The sequence below is a fragment of the Meriones unguiculatus genome, chromosome 12, assembly GCF_030254825.1.
Source record: "Meriones unguiculatus strain TT.TT164.6M chromosome 12, Bangor_MerUng_6.1, whole genome shotgun sequence".
Lineage (NCBI taxonomy): Eukaryota > Metazoa > Chordata > Mammalia > Rodentia > Muridae > Meriones > Meriones unguiculatus.
Genome location: NC_083360.1, coordinates 51,896,449 through 51,902,069, shown reverse-complemented (window position 1 = coordinate 51,902,069; position 5,621 = coordinate 51,896,449). Strand labels below are relative to the sequence as shown.

Below are 5,621 nucleotides of genomic sequence, written 5' to 3'. Positions count from 1 at the left end.
TGCATTTTGTCACCAGGCAGGGGTCATCTTGAGCATGGTCTGTCCTCCAAGGCCTGTGTGGTGTCAGATTGGTGGTCATCTCAGGCTAGCTCTCTGTGCCCTCATGGTGTTGGTCTAGGGTGGTCGCAGGCTTGCTCATCACCCTGACTGCCCTAGTGGCCCCTTGCAAGGGTCTTCTGTCTCAGGCTCACTGCTGCCCAGGCCTGTGATTCCAGGAAGGGTTCTTCTAGTCACTGGCTCACTCCCTGCCTTTGGAGCCTCTCTGGACCTATGGTACTGGGCTGGTGATTGTCTCAAGCTAGCTTCTTGTCTGGAGGTCCTGGAGCCAGACTGGTGGTCGTCTCAGGGTTTCTTAGGCTACTAATCATTCTGGTGTTCATAGGTCAAAACACTAAGTGCAGACATAGCTAGCCTCTCTCCTCTCTGTCATCCATGTACTGATGCACATACGAAACAGAAGCCACACTCGCGATGCTATAAGGGACAGTTAATAACATAATTCTTTTCTTTTCTTTTCTTTTCTTTTCTTTTCTTTTCTTTTCTTTTCTTTTCTTTTCTTCTTTTCTTTTCTTTTCTTTTTTTCACAGCAGGGTTTCTCTATGTACCCTTGGTTGTCCTGTTCTCACTATGTAGGCCAGGATGGCCTTGAACTTACAGATATCCACTTACCTCTCCCTCCCTGAGTACTGGAAATTAAAGCCACCATGCCTGGAAAATCACATGATTCTTAAAGGTGGAAACTACTTCCCTGCTGTTTCAAGAGAAAGATGTGAAAACACAAATATCAGGAAGATGATGTACTTCCAGTTTGAAGACAGAAAATGAACACAGCCACATAAAGCAAGGAAGAAAAGACAGAGGAAGGGATCCTGCTTGTTAGAAAAAAAATTAATTGTGACAAAAAGATATTTGAGAAAACAACTTAGGAGAAACAGAATTTATTTTGACTCATGGTCAATTTTAGGTTGAAGTCTTATGGACTTCAAAGACAAATATTGTCCAGATGGCAGAAAAGCATTATAGCAGATATTATTATCCACAGCAGCCAGGAAGCATATATATGAAACAAGGCATGAGTTTTCAAGGTACACTGCCAGTGATCTGATTCTTGAATGACACCCCACCTCCTAGTTTGACCTCCAATAACTCGATCACATTATAAATCCATCAAGAGAGTAATCCACTGATTGGATTAGAACCATCTTGATCCAATCACTTTCCAACTGCTTAAGGCCTACCAATCATTCCTTTAACAAAAACATTCTGGGGATACTTCACCATAAATCTGCACAGTTCTTTAGCATAGAGCCCAGCTGATGCTTTAAGTTGATTCAGTGCTGGCAGACTTCTGACCTATAGGCCTAAAGCACTAAGTGTGTGTAGTTTTATGCAACTGTGAGTTCCTCCATTGAATTCATGAGGACCCACAAAGAGATGTGATAGGAACAATGTATAGGCAGGTAGCCCTCTTCCTCATTTTGTCCTTCTCATGCATCTTGAGAGTTCATATGCTTCTGAAAATTATTAAGCCCATTTGTATGTCTAAAACAAAACAGAGTGTGTTAACTATCACGTTAGAGAAACTGTGAGGACAAGATTACTAGTAGATCCTGCTTAGAATAACAACATAATGTCTACAGAGTGGGTGTGGCTTATTCCAAACAAGTTATTTACCAACACAGGGGATTGATTTCTGCACAGTAGTTTGCAGAGCTCTCACCTACCCAAATTGAAAAACTGTGCTACTAAAGAATGTAGTCCTCAACTCAATATCATCCATTTGGAGCTGGGTACATATGCAAATTGTTATGTCATAGTCCTAATCTCTTCTATATATGCATTCAAACTAAAGATGGATTCCTTAAAAACAAAAAATTCTGGGGTTAATACAGAATTATCAGAACAAATGTTAGTAACATACCTGTGTCTAACTACAAACAGTCAGGGAGGAAAAAAAAAAGGCAGAGCTTAAGCTGGCAGCAAAAAGAGGGACATTTGCTAACTGTCTGCTTTTGTGTAGAAAACTTTCAGATTTGTGACTTTATGACTCTTCATAATCATTCTTTGGGTCACTGTTCCATTTTTTTTTCATTACAGAAATAGAAATCTATGCAGTTCAATGATGGCTGAGCAAAGAACCAGGTTAGTTGTTTATGATCTGAAAGTATATGCTTTCAACTTTCAACTAGTTAAACTTTTGCTTTTAAAAAAGTCCCTAAAATATATGAGATGTAATAAACAAACCACCGAACTAGAACTTTGAACATACATGACTTAAGCCTGTACTTCTGAAAATTTCCAAGCTATTAGATGGCTTAGAATTGTTTAAACCAAAATTGAAGCACTCTTGGGATGATATTCTGTAGTTCTGACTGCTAATCAACACCAACAAAATATCTGAAATAGGCAAATATAAAGCTCTCCTAAAATGTGTTTATCCCTTATTTGAGTCTACAAGATGAGTAGCAGCAGGACGAAGCATGGCATCTGTCTTTACTTTCTATCTATCTCCTTTTCTTTGGCTTAGACTAATGCTTGATTCTTCACAGTTATGATGATCATTAAGAATAGTCTCTACCTAGCCAGTTTCGTTATCCTTTGATACAGAATATACCAAGATAAGTCATTATCCTAAATCTGACATCACCTCAGATTCCATGAAAAACAAAAACTAGCTATATTCCACTCACTCTACCATGTGGAAAAAGGTATAATGAGTCCATGTTCAAAAATAGAAGTGACTATCATGTAGGGATCAGATTGATTCATTCAAATGAGGAGAAAATGGATAAGAACTTATCAGATCACCTTGCAAAACCAGAATTGAGAACATATCAATCAGACCTTCTCTTGACCAGGACTGGCTAACAGTTTGTATTTCTTTCATGTATCTAAATTATTCTTCTATTTAAACCTAAATCTATTTTCAGTATCCCAAAGATAGTCTTGGAGTAAGTGGACTGTTTTATATTTTAGTCTTCTCAGTGTGAACATATTGACTAAATCTTTTGTCTTTCCTTTTCACTGTTTTTCAACTTGTGCTGGCAATTTTAGGATGGGAGGCTGCTTATAGCTTTGCTGGTCACATAGTGAACCCAGACATTTGCAGAAAAGGTTCTGAATACAATATGGCTTATAATATTGTGGTTAAAATAAAGTTTATTACAGCCAAAGCTTTGGGCATAGTTATGAAATGGCTACACAGTTAATTAACTGTAGCCACCTCAGCCTCAGCTCAGTCTTTAACCAGATACCACATTCGTCAAAGGACAGTCTTATATTACAGATGTGATAAACACAGTATCCAAGAGGACAGTTTGTAGATAGAGTGAAATAAAGATGTTTCAAGATTTTTCACTTCCTATGGAAAAGATAGAAATAATTTAATTCAGAATTAAATTCTATAAATGTTGGTGCTACTGTTCCCTTTAATATGAATATACAGTTGATTAAAAGATGTAGCATGTTGCTACTATACAAAAGTAATATTCCAGCAGATTTGAGTTTATGGGGAACACAAAAATTAGATTTCCATACCCGGTGAAAAACTTTTGCATCCTTAAATGCCTTGGAAAAGAAATCTTTCCTTCCTGGTGAAGCTGCTAGTTGAAACCTTGTAAAAGCATTTCTCCATCCAGCAGGTTAGATTCTGAAATCCCAGGCTATGTAGTACACCCTAAACTTCTGGCAGTCATCTGACCTTTGCTGCACGCCCTGAGTAATGTGTTCTTAGTCTCACTGCTCATCTGACATTCAGTGAGTGCATAGTTGTTGGCAGACATTTGACTTTCACTGAGTGTAGGATGTTTTCTCTTTACGGGTTCCTCTGTAGTGTCAGAGAGAAATTCTCATTTTGCCATAACTCTACCTCTTTTATTTAGCTGGTATATGCCTTTCTTAAAGGGAAAGCACACCGAGGACAAAGATACTGGAAACCAAACTTTGGTCTCTAGATGGCAGTGGAGACCTTCTGAATTTGACCAAATTTCAAACCTGGTCTATTAACATATTAGCCCCTGTTCAAAAGAAAACCTGATCCAGGAGAGTCAATGAAGGTGCCTAACAAGTGTCAGACATTAATTGTTCGTTAATATAAATAAAAGATTGAGTTTCACCACGAGGTTGAAAATATCATGTCTATAAATATGCTAAAACTATTACTTGGCTGTTCAAATTGGTGATAGGAGTGGATAACTGTACCCTGAGATTAAAAAAAATCACTGAAATATTGCTTTACATAAGAAAGAGAAGAACATGGCTCTTTTCAAATTGCACAAGCCATTTATACATTAAGATTACCTATAAACCTTTTAGTCAACTAAAAGCTAAATGAGAAGACTAGAGAACAGAAAAAAATGATTACTGTTTCTTGAAAAAAAAAAGTGAAATGTAGTCACCATTTACAGAGAATAATAGAAGCACTTTTTGAATCACTGGTGTTGCTAACATGTGTTAACCACATACAGATGTAGCACACTGGCTTGATGCTCAATTTGATCTGGGCTGAGCTAAGCCTTGTGGGTTGTTGGTCTGGAAGAAATCTTGGGTCTCATTTTCACTTGGTCTTCTTACTATAGAGGTAACATGGTCAGTGCATGCACCATTCAGGGGCAAGAGCCCATGTGACTGAATTGATTCCAAGTGACCTGAGAAAGGGACTGTACTCAGAATTTCAGGTTGTTTCTAGTCTTGTAAAAAAGACAGCTCTATACTGAGTACAAATACATTTTGAGGTGTCCCAAAACTCTCTTCATTTACTTTGCCCACTAAGATACTTTTATGATTTTGAAAATATAGACATTAAGCTATACTAGAATAATTTTGAGTGTTAGAGTGTCTTACTGGGTGTACTGGGTGTGCTAAAAAGAATGCTAACAGGACCTCATGTACAAACTGAAGGAGAGGTTTTAGAAAAAGTATATTAATGTGCATGAGATGACATCATGGTGGAATGCTGAACTAACTCTCTTTGCTCCAATACTTGTCCATACGATGGTGAAAAAAAAAAAGTTCATACTATCTTACTTTATGAAAGTTTGATGAAACCTGTTATAGAAAAGGGATAAATGTGTTCATTAGTGAGAGACACACATAGCACACTTACTAATCCAAAATAAAGTAGGCAAAAAAAGAAACAAATATTTTTTTATTCCATTTTATGAAAGCTCTAGAAAAGGTAACTCCACTGAGCTACAAAATACATTGGTAATTTATAAAGCTGGTGAAAGGCAGAAAAATGTGGGATGATTGGTGAGGGGATGGAGTTTTCTTTGAGGTAAAATAAAATATTTTGAACCAAAATAAACCTACTGGTAGTTCAACACTGTGACAATACTGCATGTTGATGAACTGTTAACTTTAATTATAATTTAATGTGAATCAAGAAACAACAACGTCTGGGGATAACAGGGATGCATTTTGAGGTTACTTCAAGAATTTTTGTCCAGATTATTTTGCTACTGAAATTTCAGACTATACAGGATAATTCTGTCCTTTAGCACAGTATTCCTATAGAGTTTATGTTAACGTCTTAATTTTTTTTCTTTGAAACCAAGCCCACCAGGTTCTATCCACACAAAATCCCTGAGTTTTGTACAAGGGTAATGCATTCATTGAAAGCC

General features: G+C 37.2%; 1 pseudogene; it reads right to left on the bottom strand.

Annotated features, from left to right (window-relative positions):
• Window positions 1-348: 348 nt before the first annotated feature.
• On the bottom strand, window positions 349-488 carry LOC132646917 (small nucleolar RNA SNORA17; annotated as a pseudogene).
• Between the last annotated feature and the right edge of the window lie 5,133 nt (window positions 489-5,621).